The following is a 22,092-nucleotide window of genomic DNA, read 5'->3' on the forward strand; positions in this document are numbered from 1 at the left end:
ACAGGTATACAGGTATGTTTGGAGGGGGAGGCCCAGAGTGCTGCCTCATGGTGTATGTAGGCCCAAGAGACATGGGTGGCAAGGGAGCTGTTGCAGTGACCTGCAACACCTGTGCCATGTTTGTCTTCCTGCCTGAGAATGTGCAAAACTAATCCTGCAGCAAGTGTAAACTGGCTGCCTTGCTGGCAGAGAAGGTACAGCAACTTGAGGCCCACCTATCCACACATTGAGCTACTGGGCAAGATGAGGCATTTACAGGACCGCCTCTCCTGGTATGCCCCGCAGAGGACCTTAAGGTCCATGAAGAATCATAGTTTAGAGGTCCCGGGCCCTAAGGAAGTCAGATTATCCTCCATCAGGGCCAGGGCCTTCTCAGTGATGGCTCCGACCTGGTGGAATGCTCTGTCCCATGAGACCAGGGCCCTGCAGGATTTAAGCTCCTTCCGCAGGGCCTGTAAGATAGAGCTTTTCCACCTGGCTTTCAATTTGAACTTAGCCTGATCTTTTAATCCCCTTCCTTCCCTCCCTCTCCTCTTTTTATGACGATTACCCGCTCTGGGATCCCACAGCTAATTCTCCCCTGGTCTACTTGCTGGCCCAAATAGGACTAATTTAGCCAGCTAACCTGAAGCACCACTTTAGCTAATGGGGCCTCCTGCTGCTGCTGCACCGCCGCTGCACGATTTCTGTTCTCATCCTGAAGCAAAGTTCTTAACCTGAAGCACTATTTCTGGGTTAGCGGAGTCTGTAACCTGAAGCGTATGTAATCTGAGGTACCACTGTAGTTTCTTGGATCATGGTCTCCACTTTCTTGATGAAGTGGCATAGCGTGGGTTGTCAGCACCCGGGGCAAGGCAAGTAATTTGCGTCCCCTAACCTGTGGATTTGCGCCCCCTAACCCTAACCCCCAGATGTTGCGCCCGGTGCGGCCGGCCCCCCCTGCACCCCCCATGCTACGCCACTGTGAAGGACTTCTGGCTAGAGATGGGTTGCACCTCACAGTAGCTGTCCAGGAGAGCTTTAAAATGAATCCTGAGGGGAGTTATGCGAGATGAATCTAATTTCTTTTATTTATTTTTTTGATAGAGTTACAAGCTTGCTGGATCAGGGGAATGCTGTGGATGTAGTGTATCTTGAATTAAGAGACTACAGCTCCCAGGATTCTCTGAGAGAAGCTATGACTGCTGAAAGTGGTTTCAAAGCGCTTCAAATGTAATTTATTTATTTATTTATTTATTCCACACCTTTTTCTCTGATGGGACTTGAGGTAGCTTACAGATTAAAAAAATAAGAACCACTAAAATTTACTGTGAATTGTGCCCTATGATTATTCAGCAGTGCCTTTAAAGGTAATAGAAATCAGTACATTTCTGGCATTCTACCAACCCATTTTATATCCCCACTGAAATCTCTCAGGAGTTGGCACAATTAAGATGTTAGTATCTAGCTGTTTATTACCACCACACAAAATGAATAAGCAATCAGTAATCATGGGTACTGTGACACAAAAAAACCCACATTAATTTTTTAAAAATTGATTAACTGTACTCTTGCCCTAGAGTGTCTTTCGGGAAAGCAATATCATAATATTTGGCTTCTGGAGCTCAGGAATATTACAAATCCACCACAACTGGTGTAGTCATCAACTCTGTTTAAAGCTGCAGACAGATATTCCTCTTAAAAACAAAATCATGACATCGCTGACACTAATGGAAAACTTCAGCACAATTTGACTATTCTGTTTTTGTAAAAGCCCACGCCATGATAGCAGTGGATATGATTCAAAACTCGGTCACCTTCTGCACCTGTGCTCCCCCCCCCCATTTTTCTCTTGCGGTTCCATATTCCTGGAAAAAAATCTGCTAACCTCTCTCAGTGGCAGTCAATATTGCTTCTATTTGAGTTAGAGCATGTCCGTACATCATGGATGCAAGTCATTTCATCTGATGTTGATATTATGGATCAGGTTGCCTTTTGCAAGGAACCACTTGCCTTCATTAAATTACTGAAATATCCTGTATATAGTCATGCTGCAATTGTTATTGTATTCGGATAGTGGAATTAGTCTGTAGTTGAAAACAACTGCTATTGATTTAGTGCCTTTTTGTACCAGCAGCTAAACCGAAAATGACTTCGTTTCAGTTCTCCTTCAACATAACTCTGCTAATTGTAGAACAAAAAACCCACCAAACCCCCCCCACATTCTTTTCCTTTACTGTGTTAAAACAACAACAACCCAGACCACACCTTTCAATGTCTCTCCAAACTTATGCCGAAAATGCACAAGAATCAATCCCTTGAAAATCTGTATTGTTTCAAAGATTGCTAATGAATATTAGGTAATCCACTCGCCTTCATCAAGTCGGTTGTGACTGATAAAAGGGGCCATGTTGTTCAGAAATGCCCATCAGGAGGGCAAGAGAAGGATTCTGACAGCTTTCTTACAAAACAAGACCAGAAATGTCCCAAGTTAAAATGAATGTTAGACCAAGTGCAAGCTTACACGGGATGCTTTTAATATATAATTATGGAATTCTTAATGTACAGTGTCTTCCCATGTTTGATTCTACCTGTCAAGAGTTTTACACAGTGGCGTAGCGTGGGGGGTGCAGGGGGGGCCGGCCGCACCGGGCGCAACATCTGGGGGGCGGGCGCTCACACTCGCAACTCTCTGCCCCTACCTGGCTCACTCTCTCTCACTGCAGTGCTGGCTGTGCGAATCCGATCCGAGCCGCCGGGTTGCTGCCCACTGTGGAGGGGAGGGTGCCAGGCGTGCAGTGCGGTGCAGTGCGGAGAGAGAGCGAGGGACTATCTGGGGGAGGGACAGTGCAGCGGGGGGGGGGGCGCAAATTACTTGCCTTGCCCCCGGTTAGGGGGTGCAAATTACTTGCCTTGCCCCGGGTGCTGACAACCCACGCTACGCCACTGGTTTTACAGCCTTTGTGGGAATATGAATGTGGTACCCTGAAAAATACAATGGAAGAAACCCCCCACAATGCTTTGTTTTGGGAACACAATACGAGTGATGCCTCTCAGGCTTGAAAACGAAGCTGATCGTGTGATATTGTGGAAGAAGGTTGCAGAGTTAGGAATTGATTGACGTTTGCTGATCTTAATACAGAATTTATATTCTTTTAACATCCTGCCAAATCAAACTCAATATCAAAGGTCAGCTCTCCTCTGATATCTCTAACACGAAAGGTGTAAAACAAGGATGTAGTCTTGCCCCCCTTTCTCTTTAATTTATTTTTATCAGATCTTCCAGAGTACAGCCAAAAACAGAGTCACATGCCCCCCAAATCAACCAAAGCCTGGTCCCACCCAGTGGCGTAGCATGGGTTGTCAGCACCCGGGGCAAGGCAAGTAATTTGCGCCCCCCCGCTGCACTGTCCCTCCCCCAGATAGTCCCTCGATCTCTCTCCGCACCGCACCACACGCCTGGCACCCTCCCCTCCACAGTGGGCGGCGACCCAGCGGCTCGGATAGGATTCGCACAGCCAGCACTGCAGTGAAAGAGAGTGAGTGAGCCAGGTAGGGGCAGAGAGCTGCGAGTGCGAGCGCCCCACCCCCGATGTTGCGCCCGGTGCGGCCGGCCCCCCTACACCCCCCACGCTACACCACTGGTCCCACCTTTACCGTATGCAGATGATGTGACCTTATTATCACTGATGAGGATAGGTTTTTTTACTCTGTCTTTTACTCTCCACGGTTTCTTGCTGCGAAATTAACAAACTCTCTATTAATTATGAGAAGACAAACATTCTGGTCTTCTCTAATTCTCAGAAACTAGAGAAATGGAAAATAAGAGGACAAGAAATTCAGCAAGTAAAGATGCATAGATATCTCCGAAATTTATTCCAGAGCAACTCAGGTTGGTCAAACCATCACCCAAGTGCTATTAATCAGGCAAAGTGTACCTCCTTAGCAGTAGCTTGCTTTTATTTTCAGAAAGGTAACCAATTTATACCAGCTGCCATTCAGATTTTTCAAGCTAGATTGTCATCCCCGCTACTTTTTGGGATCCCAATATGATTACAAAAATATAATAGTGGTTTAGATAAGATATACTCAAGTTTCCTGAGACGTATCCTCAGGCTCCCAAATTCAATCAAGTATGAGATGATGTGTGCAGAATTAGGTATCCAGTGGTGCCTCGGGTTACATACGCTTCAGGTTACATACGCTTCAGGTTACATATGCTTCAGGTTACACACTCCGCTAACCCAGAAATAGTGCTTCAGATTAAGAACTTTGCTTCAGGATAAGAACAGAAATTGGGCTCCAGCAGCGCATGAGGCCCCATTAGCTAGAGTGCGGCAGCAGGAGGCCCCATTAGCTAAAGTGGTGCTTCAGGTTAAGAACAGTTTCAGGTTAAGAACGGACCTCCGGAACAAATTAAGTACTTAACCTGAGGTACCACTGTACACATAGTGGAATATTGGGCGTGGACTAGCACTATAATATACTGGCTGCATTGCCATTTTTGTTCCCAACCTTTGAGTCTGCTTTCTGATTTACTTAAGGACTTCTATAGATCCAGGTGGCTCCAACTCATATACAGCAAAATTAGATCTATTGGTATTGACTTGGAATTATTGTATAATTCTACTGAGCAATATATTTATCACAATATCCAAATTAGATTAAGGGATATTGGAAAAAAAAACACTGAGTCAGCTGTAAATAAAATCTGCTCCCCCAAGTTCTATGGTTTAAATACAACCGAAACAGGACCATTTATATCTCAAAGTTAATAATTCCAGCCCAACGCAGGGCATTTATGTTAGCCCGACTGAATGTTTTCCCCTCAGCTTTTGTTAAGGGCATATATTTAAGGATCCTTAGGAATGATAGACATTGAGGATGTCATTAGAATGTGCCAGACACTGTAGAACATATTCTTTTCTACTGTCCACTGTTCAAAGTGGCATAAAATAAATATCAATGGGGTTATACAAATTGATATTCTGTGTGCTTGCTTACACCAGAGGGTGGATGCATGTTGGACTCATCAAGCATTGCTACTTTTCAAAACTAACCATGGGTTTGTAATATTTTAGGCTTAACAATGCAGAAATAATCAACAGTATTTATTAGCAAGCTAGAATCTGGCAACCATACACTCATTGGATTTTATTTCTTGCTAGTCTTAAGAAATAGCTGTTTTGGTTGACTTCCTTTCCTATCTTCACTCATTAAAATGATTGATTAACTTGTTTACTAGGTTCAGTCTCTTTGGAAGAACGTCTGGTCCAATGTCACCATGCCCTGTTATTAAGGTTTTGGCACATTTCTTCTGTTCCTGGCACACTCTGTGCCGCTTAAGCAAAAAGCTTTGATTTGCAAAATCCTGCATTTCTATGAATTTTCTTAGTGGCCTTAAATCCCCTTGCAGACACTGCCTGAGTTAGATTTTTTTTATGATTATACCACTGTGGAGACAGATCTGGGGAACTGATGGCCTTCATATTTCCAAAAATGGGGGTTGCCATTGATTCTTTGTCTCAGAATCGGAGGTGTAACCTGAGACCTGAAGCACTGAGGACAGGCTAATCAATCAAGCCTTCAACCTCCATTTTGAGACTCCATTTTGAGACTCCATTTTGAGACATTTTGAGGTCCAAGCTAACATGTTTACTCAGTAGTAAGTCCTACTGGAAAACAGATGACCCCAAGACCAATTCTGATGTGCACTCAAAACATTCCTACTCTTCTCCCCAATGAGTGACTGACAGACCCCACACTGACTGAAAGGGTGTGTGGACTTCTGTGCTGAACTGAACGGGCCATGGGAGGGCAGTATGGCCTTATATAGGTGTGCCCATAGGTATCCATGGGGTAGGTAGAGGCAGTTGCCAATCCCCCATAAATGAACCATAATCCCAGCCCCTCCAAGTGTCCCTGTTTTCCAAGTGCAGTACCAGATTCACAAAAGCTGTCCCAGTTTCTGATTTGATCCCAGAATGTCCTATTTTTTCTTAGGACATCCCTATGTTCATCAGAGAAATGTATGGAGTTATGTGACTCCCAAACCAAGGAGATAAGTAACTATACAGCCTTTAGAAGACATCTGAAGACAGCCCTACATAGGGAATTTTAAAATATTAAATGTTTTATTATGTTTTTATGCATGTTTGAAGCTGCCCAGAGTGGCTGGGGCAACCCAGTCAGATGGGCAAGGTATTATTACAGAATAGGTAAAGGGTAAATGGACCCCTGACAATTAAGTCCAGTCGCGAACGACTCTGGGGTTGCGGCTCTCATCTCGCTTTAAAGGCTGAGGGAGCCGGTGTTTGTCCGCTTCTGCAGACAGTTCTTCTGGGTCATGTGGCCAGCATGACTAAGCCGCTTCTGGCGAAACCAGAGCAGTGCACAGAATCACGATTTACCTTCCCGCTGGAAGGTATTTATCTACTTGCACTTTGACGTGCTTTCAAACTGCTAGGTTGGCAGGAGCTGGGACCGAACAACAGGAGCTCACCCCGTTACGGGGAATCGAACCGCCGACCTTTTGAATGACAAGCCCAAGCGGCACAGTGGTTTAACCCACAGCGCCACCCGCATCCCTGTATTATTACAAAATAGGAACTCCCTATTTTCATTGGAGAAATGTTGGAGGATATGTAATCCTCAGATTTCCAACTTGCTTTATTTTATTAAAAGAGTTAGCTTGTAGCATTTGAAGTAGGGCTGTGCACTGGATCCTGAACTGAACTGAGACAAATCAGGATGAGTGGGATTTGCCTAGATGGGATTGAGGCAGTCCCGGACTGTTCCAGTTTGGATTGTGGCCGGCCAGTGCAATCTGGGGCTGTCAGAAGTCAGAGACCTATGTTTGCTCCTTCTTTTCCCCTCCTCCTGACTGCATGCTTAACCAGGGTTTAAAACATGCGTCTCCTTCTCCCCCCACAACCATGTGTTTAATTAAAGTTCAAAACCCTGATTAAACATATATTAAGGGTGGGTGGGAAAGAAAAGGAGACAGATGACCACATGACTGTGCAAGTCTCCAGATTGGCTTACACGCTGGGTATGGGTTGGTCCTGGGACAGATTGGAGCTACTCCAAAGTGCTAGATCAGGCCCCACCAAATGGATCAGGGGATCTATACACAGCTCTAATATGTAGAACCTGAGATAAGAGGCAAAATGTACAGGCAATCTTCATCTCACCCCCCCCCCCCCCATTTTTTGTGAGAACCATCCTTACTGCTTATTTGCTTTGCACATGACTGTAAAGTCACCAGCCATTAAATACAGATGTGTCCTATGAATATTTACCTGGAAGTCAGTTCCACTGAATATAATAAAACTCACTTCTGAGTCGGCATGCATGCCTTCAAAAACAGTATTGACTTCTTCAGCTCTCAAGTGACAGGAAAATACTGTATGCGGGATGACAGAAGAGACAGCATGACATTTAGAAGTGTGACTCTGCTTGCCGATGCTATGAAAGCCTGGTATTTCTCCATCCTGACCCTCTGACTTGGCACCTTACCTTTGCATGCTTCTTTATGCCTTTAACAGTCCATTTGGGAAGACTTCCCCACAAATCACTGGGTGCAGCATCACTGTGGTGGAAGAGACTCAGTGGAGATTGAATTTGTGCATGGCAACTGCTGTTGGCAGAGAATTGGCTGCCTCATAAACTTTGCAGAAGGTTAGCAGGCTTCCTTAGGAATTGGTGTGGAAGTTCAGGATTCTGGAGGGATGAAGTCATTGCAATTTCAAATATATAGTGGCCTGATCTACACCTCCCAGATTAATGAGTCAATTAGAATTATTATTCTAATTTATCAGAATTTATTGCATTGCACTGGAAAGAACATTACCAGCATCTCCTTAACAGAAACTCCCCCGTAGCTGCCGAGGTCCTCTCACAAATCCCACAAAAACAAATTAGAGATGAGCTTGCAGTATCTCCAAATCTGGGAGAGTTGTGTACAGCTCTTAACCAAATGAAAAACAGCAAAGCCAGCGGACGTAATGGGATACCTGCCGAAGTCTTCAAACTGGGCAGAATTGAATTTACACAACTTCACAAGCTAATTGAAAAAATCCGGGAGAGAGAAGAGCTCCCAGCAGACTTTAGGGATGCCAAAATTATCAATCTTTTTTAAAAAAGGGGATAGAATGGGTTGCAGATATTATCAATGCATCTCTTTATTAGCTGCAGCCGGCAAAATTCTTGCAAGGATCTTAGCAAACCGTCTCCTAACTATATCTGAGGACACCGTTCCTGAATCCCAAAATGGTTTTTGACCTTCTAGGGGGACAGTGGACAAAATTCGCTACAAAAAGGTGTCTAGAAAACATGCCCGCTGTCTCTTAGAAACGTGTCAGCCCATTAACTAACTTTGACTTCAGTTACGGGAAGATGGATTAGCAATAGGCAAGCATCTGAATTAGTTTCAAAGAGCTTGCCTCTCACATTCAATTTGGATGAACTGAGAGTAATGAGGGATCCCCCCCCTCTCTCTGTGTGTTTGTGTGTGTGTGTGTGTGTGTGTGTGTGTGTGTGAGAGAGAGAGAGAGAGAGAGAGAGAGAGAGAGATTGAGATTACGTTTGCCAATTGACTTTCCATTCCTGTTTAGAAAATGAAGTGGAAGTATATGAGTGTCTCATTTTCATCCACATCCCAATGTTTGGGCACCGGAGGTCTGTCACCAATGAACATTTTAAATTACCGTATTTTTTGCTCTATAGGACGCACTTTTTCCCTTTCAAAAATGAAGGGGAAATGTGTGTGCGTCCTATGGAGCGAAGACGTCATAGTCCTGCGACCCTCTCCCAGCTGGAGAGGTGATGCGTGGCTATGGCAGGAGCCTCTATAGCCGCACGTCACCTCTCCAGCCGGGAGAGCGTGTGCGGGGCTAAAGAGGCCATAGCCCCGCGACCCTCTCCCAGCTGGAGAAGTGACGTGCGACTATGGCAGCAGCCTCTCCGCTACGCCTTTCCGCTGCTCCCTGACCTGCTCTTTGGGGCTGGTGGTGGGCTTCCCCCCGCCAGCCCCAAAGAGCAGGTCAAAAGAATCCTGAAGCCTGGAGAGCAAAAGGGGTCGGTGTGCACCGACCCCTCTCGCTCTCCAGGCTTCCAAGGTAGCCGCCTGAATGCACCTTAAACGGCACCTTGTTTTAGAGCGGGAAAACAAGAGGGGGGAAATTCTCCCTCTCTCTGCGCAGCGCCTCCTGCCGCTTCGCTGAAGGGGCGCTGGGCAGAGAGGGGGAGAATTTTTTTTCTTGTTCTCCCCCCTCTAAAACAAGGTGCGTCCTATTGTCCGGTGCGTCCTATGGTGCGAAAAATATGGTAGTCTCACCGACAGTGTTTCTTTAACACCACTTCCTTCAATATCTTTTGCCAGTTGCAAACCACATACAGTGGTACCTCAGGTGACAGATGCCCCAGGTTACAGGCACTTCAGGTTACAGACTCCGCTAACCCAGAAACAGTACCTCGGGTTAAGAACTTTCCTTCAGGATGAGAACAGAAATTGTGCAGCAGCGACGCGGCAGCAGCAGTGGGAGCCCCATTAGCTAAACTGGTACCTCAGGTTAAGAACAGTTTCAGGTTAAGAACGGACCTCCAGGATGAATTAAGTTCTTAACCCGAGGTACATTGCTTAGAGACTATAGTAATTAAATGGTATATAAATTGCTGAAATAATAATAAACACTTTAGGTTGGCATTTATTTTTATTTATTCATTAGGTTTATATACCGACCTTCATCCTAAGATGTCAGGGTAGTTCACAGGATAAAAAAAAGTAAACAAGTAAAACGAAACAGGAAAAAAATACCCACCCTTCCCACAGACACATGCAGAAGGCTGTAGAATATTAATTTCTAAGATCTCCTTTCCTATTATGGCTGTAACTTCAATACCACTTATATAGTTTAGGTAAGTCCTTGGCTAGGAGTGCATTTGGTAAACAGAGAATGGAGCAGCTGCAGGAGGAACAGTATTAGGGACTCAAAAGTGGTATGGAGCATTTCTTCTAAAAATGGTTTAAGCATTCTCCCTCGCTTTCTCTTTTTTAAAAAGGGCCATCTCTGTAGTGCCACAACAAATTGGCCATGGCAGATTAAATTCTGTTATTAGCTTTGCCAGCTCTCTGGTCCTGAAGGCCTGGTGCTCAAGCTCGGTTTTGTCATGTCAGACAACTTGTTCATTTTATTTTGCCTTGCATTGATCTGTTGAAAGTCAGCTTGTACTATTTTGCCCACAGCACAGCAAAAATAAAAAAATATCTTTAGATATCTCCTCTGCAGTTTGCTTTGACTTTTCGGAAGATCGCCCTAAGGATATGCATAACCTCCGTCTCCCTGCCTTTTGGTTGATAGTTTTAAACAATAATAACAAAAGGCCGTTTATCCCAAAAATCAATTGGAATTTTAGATCAATACAGGGATTTCTCTTCTGCTGACAGCAAAGAGAAGGATAATACAACTCAGAAGCATGTATTTAAAATATATTTTAATAACCACTTGAATTGACATAACATACGCTGGAAATTCTTCTGTACTTCTATTGAATTTGATGGCTTGTTAAAGGGCCAATTCTTTGCTTGCATGTTTTAGGTCGTAGCGGGAATGATTTATCCTAGTGAGCAGAGTTTCATTGTAGGAAGTAATTAATGAAATAATGTAGTTTAGCTTTTGCCATGTAAGGAAATCCATCAGCAGCGCCACTTGAAATGAATACAAGCAAACAAGACTTGCAAAATCTAGCTTCAAACGCTAGTGAATTCTAAAGTTGACTGGTGCCTTTGGATCCTAATCAGTCACTTTTGTCACCAGCAGAGTGTGATAGAATGGTGCTATTGGGGAAGACCTGATCAACTGCTGTGATAGCTCAGTAGGCAGACCATGAGACTCTCATGGTCTCATGGGTTCAAGACCCTTGTGGTCTTTTCCAACTCTACAATTCTATGAGTCTATAAAACAACTCAGCTCAGGCCATGATGGACTCATAGGAAGTGGATTGAGTGGAGCATTTAAACACATCATGCACAAGTAGGAAGGGGCAGTTGAAGCTCCTCCTTCTTCTTTGGTTTCCTTTCTGAAGCTACTTCCCCCACTTATTTTTCTACCAGTGTTGGTGTTACTTGAGATCTTGGCATTCTCACTTGTAGCTCTGACAGGAACAGTGTAGTAAGAGTAAGGTTTTCAATTCCTACTACTGTCCGCTATACAGAATATGGATTCAGTGGTGACCTGACTCATATATGGGTCTGCTCCACCCTCACAATACCCAGTTTTGGCTCTGTGTTTCCCCCTCCCCAGTGCCTCAGATCACAAGGTCCTTTCTTCATGTGGCAATACAGTTTTTGCCCATACTGCAAGATAATGCAGAATTATGCTCAGCTGGCTGATTTATGATTTCACTTCAGCGGGTCTAACTGTGGAAAAATCAGTTGTAAAGATAACCTAGCACACATGGAGTATTGGTTAATACTCTGGTTAATACTGTATCTAGGGACTGAATACACTGTACTTTTCATTTTTGTGTAGTAGCTGGGTAGCAAATGGTGGCCTTTACTCCTTTCTGAACAAGCCAATGCATGTTAGTCTTGCATTCATTTTTCAGTTCTTTTCCTATTTGTGTGGATTTAAAAAATGTACACAGTATTTGCATTCAGATTGTATTTTTATATGCACTTTCCCCTAAAATACACACACACAGAGTATATACTGTATGTGTTTTTTGCGGGGGGTTTTTTTTGTATATATATGAAACAAAAACGAAACAACATTGCTAAATTTAGAGAAATGTGAAATCTGATTGATAACTTTGTCTGGATCCATGTATAAATCCGCAAAATGTGGATTAATTTGGTTTGCTTTAAAATGCAGACCAAACAAAACCCTCACCCATCCGTACCTGGGAGAGGTCACTATTGAACTAAATGACTCTTACTTATGAGTCAAAATATCTGAGATTGTGCTGCAAATTTGGCAGATGAAACTGATGGACTATATGGAAATGGCGGAAATGACCGGCAGAATCCGAGACCAGGGAGAAGAGTCGATGGAAGAAGATTGGAAAAAATTTAAAGTATATTTACAAAAATACTGTAAAATTAATGAATGTTAGAAGTATATTGGAATGAAGTTACACGGTATTAGCAGAAGGTTTATTAAGAATATTATGAACATTAAGTGTTAATGCGTTAAATTGGGAAATTGAAAATTAAATGGTATTATGATAAATTAAAGATAAAAGTGAAGAAGAGGGAAAGGATTTGTTGAATTAGATAACTTGAACTAGAATACAAAAAAGGGAGGTGCGAGGAAGTTGAGGAAATAAGCTAATGAAAGATGTGGATATAAAATTTGGATGTGTGTTTTTACTTTTGTTTCTTTTTTTATGTTGTATTGTTGTATTGTTTTTATTTCAGTTTCTATTGTGGATGTATTGTTTGTTGAATTTCTGTATTGCTTTTCCCCCCTTTTGTTTATTTTTTATTGTCTTTCTTGTTATAAGTATAAAATACCCAATAAAAATCTTATTAAAAAAAAAAGAGAGAGATTGTGCTGCAAATTAGTCAAAGCCATGCTTCATTGACAATGACCACTTTCCTGACATAGTGCATACATCAAACATTTCTCCGCAAACCTGTGGCAAAAGCCAGTGTTGAAAAAGCAAACAAGGCTTTATCCGTTTGATATTGTGATGATCTCAGTTTCAAAATACTAAAATATTTAATATTTGCTGAGGAAAGGGGGGTCCTAGTTTATAGGAGAGATGTCGTTTCTTTAAATGAAACCCAAACTTTTAAAGTCAATATTCTCTCATGAATGAAAGCCTGCTTGAATGTCAGTGATGTGCATGCAGAGTAGCTTGCAATTTGTATTTGAAGAGATTTAATTCAGCTAACTTTAGCAGCAGCTAAGGACTCAGATGTCACGTTAAAATACTGGTGGCATCACTGCGGAGAGGAGAATATGCTTGCTATAGAAAGTCATATTAACACAAACTGACACCTGGGCATCAAAAATAATAAGTAAATCCGTTCTCCCGAAAATGTGCAGCTGAAAAGGCGAAATAATAATTCTCCTGGCTTGCAAGGTGGAAGCTAAGCCTTTTAGGGATTAATTGTTTGAGACAAACAGGCTGGCCTCTTTTTTTCCTAGGGAATAAACCATTAACTGTGTGGATTTTCATATGTTAATATATTTATATGCAGGGAGATTTAAGGCTGCCAGTTCCATAACATTTGAGGCAGCATCAGTGTCAAGTTTTTTGTTTCTCTCTGGGAGGGCAGGACACTTAAGCAACAAGCCCCAGCTCCTCTTCACTGCTGCTGCTCCTGCTCATTTGCTGTCCTGCTCCTCCTGGGCCTGGTCTGCACCACCGCCCAGAGGGAGAGATTAAGGTGAGTAGAGAGGCTGCTGTTTCATTTCCTTGCTTCTGTCACTGCTCTTTTGCTTGGAGAGGACAGGCATAGCAAACCAGGAGCTGCAGCAGAATCGGGAGACTGTCAGTAGACCTTTTGCCTGTAGTGGTTTTCAGAAGGAGAAGTCAAATGTTCAAGCAATATCGCTCTCTCTATGACGCGTGTTTGTGGGGTGGGAACAGTGACAGCCACAGACAGGAATTCAATACTCCTCTTTTGAACAAGGTCAAACTAACTGATTGAAAAATGGAACCACTCATGTTTGTTAAAAAGTGGGTATTCTTCATTACATACCCTCCAACATTTCTCCAATGAAAATAGGGATGTCCTATTCCATAACAAGGGATGCGGGTGGCACGGTGGGTTAAACCACAGAGCCTAGGGACTGCCGATCAGAAGGTCGGCAGTTCGAATCCCTGCAACGGGGTGAGCTCTCGTTGCTTGGTCCTTCTCCTGCCAACCTAGCAGTTCGAAACACGTCAAAAGTACAAGTAGATAAATAGGTACCGCTCTGGCGGGAAGGTAAACGGCATTTCCGTGCACTGCTCTGGTTCGCCAGAAGCGGCTTAGTCATGCTGGCCACATGACCCGGAAGCTGTACGCCGGCTCCCTTGGCCAATAAAGCAAGATGAGTGCCGCAACCCCAGAGTCGGCCACGACCGGACCTAATGGTCAGGGGTCCCTTTACCTTTACCTTTATTCCATAATAATAATTTTACAATTTATACCCCACCCATCAGACTGGGTTGCCCCAGTCACTCTGTACAGCTTCGAACATATATAAAAATATAACATTAAACTTTTTTTTTTTTTTTTTAAACCCCTATACAGGGCTGCCTTCAGATGGCTTGGCGCCTGGATAACTCCATACCCTCCAACATTTCTCTGATGAAAACAGCAGCATCCTAAGAAAAAGAGGGATATTCCAGGATCAAATCAGAAACTGGGATGGCTTCTGTAAATCTGGGACTGTCCCTGGAATATTGGGGTGTGTGTGTCTGTAATTAGGAGAATCTTTTCATGGTCCTTGACTATTTCATATAATTCCTCCTTTCATTTTTGACAACTTCAAATTTATTATTTATTTCATTACATCTATAACCTGCCTTTCCTCCAAGGAGCTCAAAATGGCATACCTAGCTCTCCTACTCCCCATTTTATCTGCACAACAACCCTGTGAGGTAGGTTTGACTGAAAGTGTCTAAGTGGCCCAAGGTCACCCAGCGAGCTTTGTGGCTGGGTGGGGATTCAAACCCTAATGTCCCTGGTCTGAGGCCTAATCCACACTTTCCTTTCCTCCACCCTTTCCAGGCACAGTCCATGCTTTAAAGCTCCGTGTCCGAGTGCCCCCTTTTTTTCTCTGGAGTTTTCCCAATTAAAGCTCCATCGGAAAACAGCAATCTGCTTCAAACCTGAATTGAGAACTAAAGAGAGTGTTGGTGAGCTTTTAAGTTGTGCCTAGAAAGAGCCGGGCAAAAGAATTAAGTGTGAATAAGCCTTTAGTCCAAAGCAGAAACAACTCCAGCACAGTGTGAGTCAGTTGGTGGGGAAAAAGCTTGGAAAAGAGGCCATCTTCCCCCTCATTTTCCTTTAGAGTAGATTCAAGTTTCTCTCAAGAGCTGAAAGCAAGTCAAGAATATTAGAGGCTGTCAGATGCTATGGTTGCATTGCTCCATAAAGCTTTTAAAGCCATATGGGCAAAAATTGATAGGCCTGCATGGGCTCTAAATCAGCAAAGTATCCATTTTGTTTCTAATTATACTTGGCCTAGGGTTGAAAATATCTGGACCACTCTGAGCTTAACCGCTTTGTCCTCTGAGGGATTGCCACTGGATCTCATTGGGACATATAAACCACCTCAGCATTGCTAATAACTTTTCAATAGCCCTCTCTACAAGGAAAACCTTCTGCCTGCTTGTTTCCTGTTTAATGACCTGTAAATGAATCTGTTATTGCTCATTTGCCTCCTGCCTTGGTGAGCACCATTAACTTTCCAAACTGTGTGTTGTCTTTGTCAGACATTGCGGGAGAACTCTTAAACCCTGTCAGAAGAAATTATTGATATAAATGAGTTGGGATGGAGAGGGAAAATTAATTACAGTGGATTTCAAGCCAAAAGGAATGAAAAAGAAAACTCTTCTGTGTTAGAAAGCAAGATTTCTCAGAGAGAATGGAGGAAAGAAAGGCTGGACTTGTTCAATGCACACAGTTGCAATATTCTGAGTCACTGGTGTTGGGGAATGTTCAGTGTGGGGCAAGTAATAAGCTTATCTCCGCCAATGAGATCTTCAGCTGAGCTAGCAGCTTAAAAGGTGATTCATGCCCTTGAATTAGTAGTGGGACAAGATACCTGGTGTAGTTGTGCTAGCAGCTATCCCTTGAATAACTGGGCCCCATATAATTTATGGGGGTGGCATTTGGAAGAATCCCCATGATTTCTAGATTGGGGCAAACATAGCCTCCCCAAACCTCTTATCCTGCAGATGTTGCAGACTACAATTCCCATTATCCCTGCCCATTGGCCATCATGGAAGTTGCAATCCAAAACATCTGGAAGGCACCAGGTTGAGGAAGGAGTCATTGATATTATTAATTATCTGCCCTTCACCCTTAACACAATCACAAAAATAAGATGGGACCTAAACAATATACGGGATGCGGGTGGCGCTGTGGGTTAAAGCCTCAGTGCCTAGGGCTTGCCGATCAAAAGGTCGGAGGTTCGAATCCCCGCGGCGGGGTGCGCTCCCGCTGTTCGGTCCCAGCGCCTGCCAGCCTAGCAGTTCGAAAGCACCCCTGGGTGCAAGTAGATAAATAGGGACCGCTTACTGGCGGGAAGGTAAACGGTGTTTCCGTGTGCGGCTCTGGTTCGCCAGAGCAGCGATGTCACGCTGGCCACGTGACCCGGAAGTGTCTTCGGACAGCGCTGGCCCTTGGCCTCTTTGAGTGAGATGGGCGCACAACCCTAGAGTCTGTCAAGACTGGCCCGTACGGGCAGGGGTACCTTTACCTTTTTAAACAATATACATCTTCAGACCCTCCACATATCCCTATTTTCCAGGGACAGTCCCGGATTTATAAAAACTGTCCTGGTTTCTGATTTGATCCTGGAATGCCCTACTTTTCCTTAGGATGTCCCTATTTTCATCGGAAAAGACCCTGATGTTGGGAAAGATTGAGGGCACAAGGAGAAGGGGATGACAGAGGACGAGATGATTGGACAGTGTTCTCGAAGCTACCAGCATGAGTTTGACCAAACTGCAGGAGGCAGTGGAAGACAGGAGTGCCTGCCGTGCTCTGGTCTATGGGGTCACGAAGAGTCGGACACGACTAAACGACAACATTTTCATTGGAGAAATGTTGGAGGGCATGGAATAGGACGTCCCTATTTTCATCAGAGAAATGTTGGAGGGTATGCATCTCAAGTGTCAAAAGTCAGGATAAGGCCTTGCATCTTCAGCATTTGCCAGAAACTGCACACTGAAGATCCCAGAAATACCTCTCAGGATGGGGGCCAGTTCCACAACTTATGGTCTTCAGAGGATGTCCTCTCCAAGACCACCATCACCACTGAGCTTCTGAAGGTGGAGGTACAAACAAGAGGACTCCCTTGGCTGATCTTAGTACTCAAGTGGGTCTGTAGAGAAGGAAACAGTCTTTCAGATATTTGAGATCTAAGCCATTTAGGGCTTTATGCGCTAAATGTGAACAACTTGAACTGCCCCCAGAAACAAACTGGCAGCCTGTGCAGCTGTTTTAAAAATGAGGGCTATAGGAAATCTAAACAGAACCTCAGCTAGAGATCTGGCTGCTTCATTTTGGATCAATAGAAGTCTTTTAGAAGATTGTGCACTCAAATCACACACTAAATGGCCACATATCTATATGTGATACGATGGATGAGAAACACCACACAGAACTGGTCATGCTGTTTCCCTCATCTGTCAAAAGGCCTGACTTGTTCACCACAATAGTCTCCTCACTTGAGATGGGCTTTTCAATCAATACATTAATTTTGCAGCATTATGGCAACAAATATTCACTCTCCACAATGGTGCAAGACCTTACATTTGCACTATATTTCTCACCGAAATTTTAAATGGAGCAAGTTGCTTTGCTACTGTCTTATAATGACTTGCAGGAGGAGGGTGAATCTGAATCTGCATATTACTAATGAAACTTTGATAAACGCAAAGCCTCAGTTTTCAAAATTCTCTGCGGGAATGATTTTGGTTGATAATTACCAATATTTCCCACTTTATAAAAACCCAACACTTGCACTGATAATTCCCTCTGGAAATAGATATTTAAACTTGAAAAGTATTGTGTGCCCAGCATATAACAAATAAGAACTTCAGTTGTTTATTAACATCAAAAAGCATTCACTTGTGCTCTCCCTTTGATTAATCCAGCCCTACATATGCTCACAGTCTGCTCATTGTAAATCTAAATAGTAATGTCAACAGCTTTTAAAAGACTTCTAAGGCAACAAACTCTTTTAATAGATACACAGTTCTGTACTAGTTGGAATACTGAATTTTTAATCACCCTTGTCAGTTGTACTAAAAGCGCCATCAATGGGTGGCGGCTACAGGATTAGACTTCTTCATCAGAATCCAGAATCAAATCTGTGCTCAGTTTTGAACCTTTCTTGGTAGCCTTGATGCCTGCAGCTTTGTTGTTGTTTCAAGCACAGAAACATTTTAGAAAACCTTTGCAGCTCTCCACATTGTGCTCTGTTCTGTCTCATGGCACCCAAAAGATTGCCCAAACAAGCTATATAGCATTGACTCAAGAAACACATCTAACCAAAACAGATGGGAGCCAGTGTAGGTCTTTCAGGACCTGTGTTACATGCTCCCGGTGGCACTCCCAGTCATCAATCTAGCTGCTGCATTCTGGATTGGTTGTAGTTTCCGAGTCACCTTCAAAGGTAGTCCCATGTAGAGTGCATTGCAGTAGTCCAAGCCCAACACAGAGTACATTTCAGTAGTCCGAATAAACATTTGAATTTAGGCTTGGTTTGAGATCACTGATATCAATGAGTTGGTAAAGAGAGATTTGATCTCCCTTAGCAAAATCACACTTGGGAAATGAGGTATGATAAGGTACTCTTTGCTCTTGGAGAACCTGCATCCTCATCTATTCTTTCCCCCTACAAATTATACTGAGGAATGGAATAGAAGGAGGCACCCAGTGACCAAGCAGCCAACCACAGTAATCAAATGATCCAAGCGAGATTGATGTCAGTGTGCAGAAGTGCAGAAGTGTCCATCGCCGGTGCTTTCCGAAGATGGGGAGAAAAACCAGCAACAATAAGTATCTTCAGTGTGAAAGTAAAAATCCCATCTAAACAACTTCAGTGGTGAGTTCACAGTGCTAAGCATACCAATCCGTAGAAAGCAACAAGGAGCAGGAAGAAGAAGTAAGAGAGCTTTGAGTATGAATAGTTAACAGGTACCAGATATTTTGCAGCTGCTTAGCATCTACACGGGACATCAGAGTACTTGTTTTATTACAATCTGATGCACAAACTAGCAAGGAAAAGGGCCTCCGGCAATATTTTCTGGAAAATATTTCACAGCAAATGTGTTATTTTGACAATTTGCAAGTGTATTTTCAGAGTGGGCAAAATATGAGAAAGATTCCATTTATCCTGCACATATTTGCGCTCAAGAATTCGGCTTCAGCATTGCTTTTGCACTGGGGGGGAAATGGCTTTTGGAGTACTAATCTTTTAGCTTTGCAAATTAATCGTCACATTACCAAAATATTTTGTTTGCTAGCATTTTTTCTTTCTTTCACATAGCAAGGAATATTGGATTAATTTTCCTTCCCTCCCTCAAGCCTGCCTCAGTAACTTCAAATGATCCATAATTTTCTTCAGTTTTATGCTTCCTGCTGTGCAGTTTGGCCCTGTAATAGTTGTCATTAGAAAGCTCGTAACCACACAAAAATGAACAAGGTGCACTTAGAAATATTCTGTGGATTAAAATGCAACCCGGAGCACACACTGGCAGATACTCAACACAGGCTGCAATTTGCTTTTATAGCAGTTTGGCTATGCAGAAAGGAAATGCTAGGGCTGGCGAAAATATCCGCACCGGGACATTTTCCCAATGCAAAATGATGTTCATCTACATAGATCTGTTTCCCCACCCTGAACATTCTTAGAGATGGTTGGGAATAAAAAAGATTTCTAACCAGGTCTGCTCAGAAGTGGTAAGTCCTCTTGAATACAACAGTGCTTGCTCCTAGGTAAATGAGGTGAGAATTGCAGCCTTTTAGTGTGTTTGTGTTCTTGATCCTAGCCTTTGACACCTGCATACATGTCAAGTGCCCCAGAAAAACTGGGACATCCCATTCCCCCCCCCCCCCATGAGAGCATGACAGCCATTTGTGGGCACCTTGCTCTCACGGGATTTCAGGCCAAAATCTCACCCCTCCAAGTGCTGTTTTGGGTCTGTGATCTTGCATGGGTCATTTGCCTTGCATGGGATTTTGCACATGGCGGATGTCTCTGTTCTGCCTCCACTTTCAGAGGGAGCCTGCCTCTGAGTACCAGTTGCTGGGAACCACAAGTGGGGAGAGTGTGGCTGTACTCAGGTGGTAGTATGCAGGCTTGCTACGAGCATCTAGTTGGCCCAAATGGTCCTTTGACTCCATTATGTTCAATAGCACCCACCAAGCACTCTACAGTCTCGTGTGCACCTTAGTGCACCTATGTTGGCTACACAATGTTGTTTGTTGTTGTTGTTTAGTCGTTTAGTCGTGTCCGACCCTTTGTGACCCCATGGACCAGAGCATGCCAGGCACTCCTGTCTTCCCGCAGTTTGATCAAACTCATGCTGGTAGCTTCGAGAAGACTGTCCAACCATATTGTCCTCTGTCGTCCCCTTCTCCTTGTGCCCTCCATCTTTCCCAACATCAGGGTCTTTTACAGGGAGTCTTCTCTTATGAGGTGGCGAAAGTATTGGAGCATCAGCTTCATGATCTGTCCTTCCAGTGAGCACTCAGGGCTGATTTCCTTAAGAATGGATAGGTTCGATCTTCTTGGAGTCCATGGGGCTCTCAAGAGTCTCCTCCAGCAGCATAATTCAAAAGCATCAATTCTTCGGTGATCAGCCTTCTTTATGGTCCAGCTCTCACTTCCATACATCACTACTGGGAAAACCATAGCTTTAACTATACGGACCTTTGTTGGCAAGATGATGTATCTGCTTTTTATGTTAGACACTTGCATTTATGCATAGAGAACAATACTCTTGTGGACATTTACTCTTAAAGTCCAAAAAAGTAAGAATTGCAGCTGTTCTAGAGGTTTCACACAGACACACACACACACACAATTGGAAACACTAATACATAATGTGCTGTACCTATTAAGGAGACACAGTGAGATGTCAAGGTAGAGGCAGGTCATAGATTGATCTGACACTGAATAGATATTCATGGCACCATTCCATCCCCCACCCCTAGTCCCATGATACAATCTCTTTCTTAACTTGGTTGTCTATTAATACATTCATTCTAGTGGGAGGTTTAAGAGTTCAGCAGCATATTTCAATCTTTCCAGCCTCATTCCTAGCTTCTATTTCTGGATCATTGTGTTTAGAATTCGGAGGTGCAAGTTAATTAATATGTCAGCACCAGCTCATTTAAATGGGAACAATGCAACCCTTAGACCTATTTCCATTCCTTAATACTGGGTTATCCTCTCCAATTTGGCCAGCGGAGCTGAGTTTTCTAATTATTTTTAGCATGGAAACTACTCAGTACCTTGCTTTCAATCACAATCCATCAAATGCCTTAAGCACACAAGAACACATACACACACACGCACACAATGCTGCATTGTACATTTTACAATAAATTCTCTATAGCAGTTGCTTCCTTCCTTCCTAAATTGTAGGGAAAGGATTTGGGCTCCAGTATTATATATTTGAGGGACGTGGGTGGCGCTGTGGGTTAAACCTCAGCGCCTAGGACTTGCCGATTGCATGGTCGGCGGTTCGAATCCCCGCAGTGGGGTGCGCTCCCACTGCTCGGTCCCAGCACCTGCCAACCTAGCAGTTCGAAAGCACCCCCGGGTGCAAGTAGATAAATAGGGACCGCTTACTAGCGGGAAGGTAAACGGCGTTTCCGTGTGCGGCTCTGGCTCGCCATGCTGGCCACTTGACCCAGAAGTGTCTGCGGACAGCGCTGGCTCCCGGCCTCTAGAGTGAGATGAGCGCACAACCCTAGAGTCTGTCAAGACTGGCCCGTACGGGCAGGGGTACCTTTACCTTTACCTTACTATATGTTTGTAGGGGTTAAGCCCTGTTGAAAACAAGAAAGGACTTATCTGAGTAAACATGTATAGGATTGTGCTGCTGAGGAGCAAAGCAGGTCTGATACAGGAGACCAACCATCAGTTGTAGCCCCCACCTCATACCTTGCACTTCTGGTAAGCAAGAGTGACTCACTTGCCAGGAAGTTCAGTCTCAGTTTGGATTGGCATTGCCTAGGAGCAAGAGCAGGTTTAGGATGGGGGGGGGGGCTTCGATCTGCTTGGATAGCATCTAAAAGTCTTGTATTGTAAGCAAAAGTATTGTAAGTAATAATAATAATAATAATAATAATAATAATAATTTATTTATACCCTGCCCAACTGGCTGGGCCTCCTCGGCCACTCTGGGCGTCTTCCAACAAAATATTAA

Source organism: Podarcis tiliguerta (genome assembly GCF_965153285.1).
Source record: "Podarcis tiliguerta genome assembly, chromosome: 1".
NCBI classification, from domain to species: domain Eukaryota; kingdom Metazoa; phylum Chordata; class Lepidosauria; order Squamata; family Lacertidae; genus Podarcis; species Podarcis tiliguerta.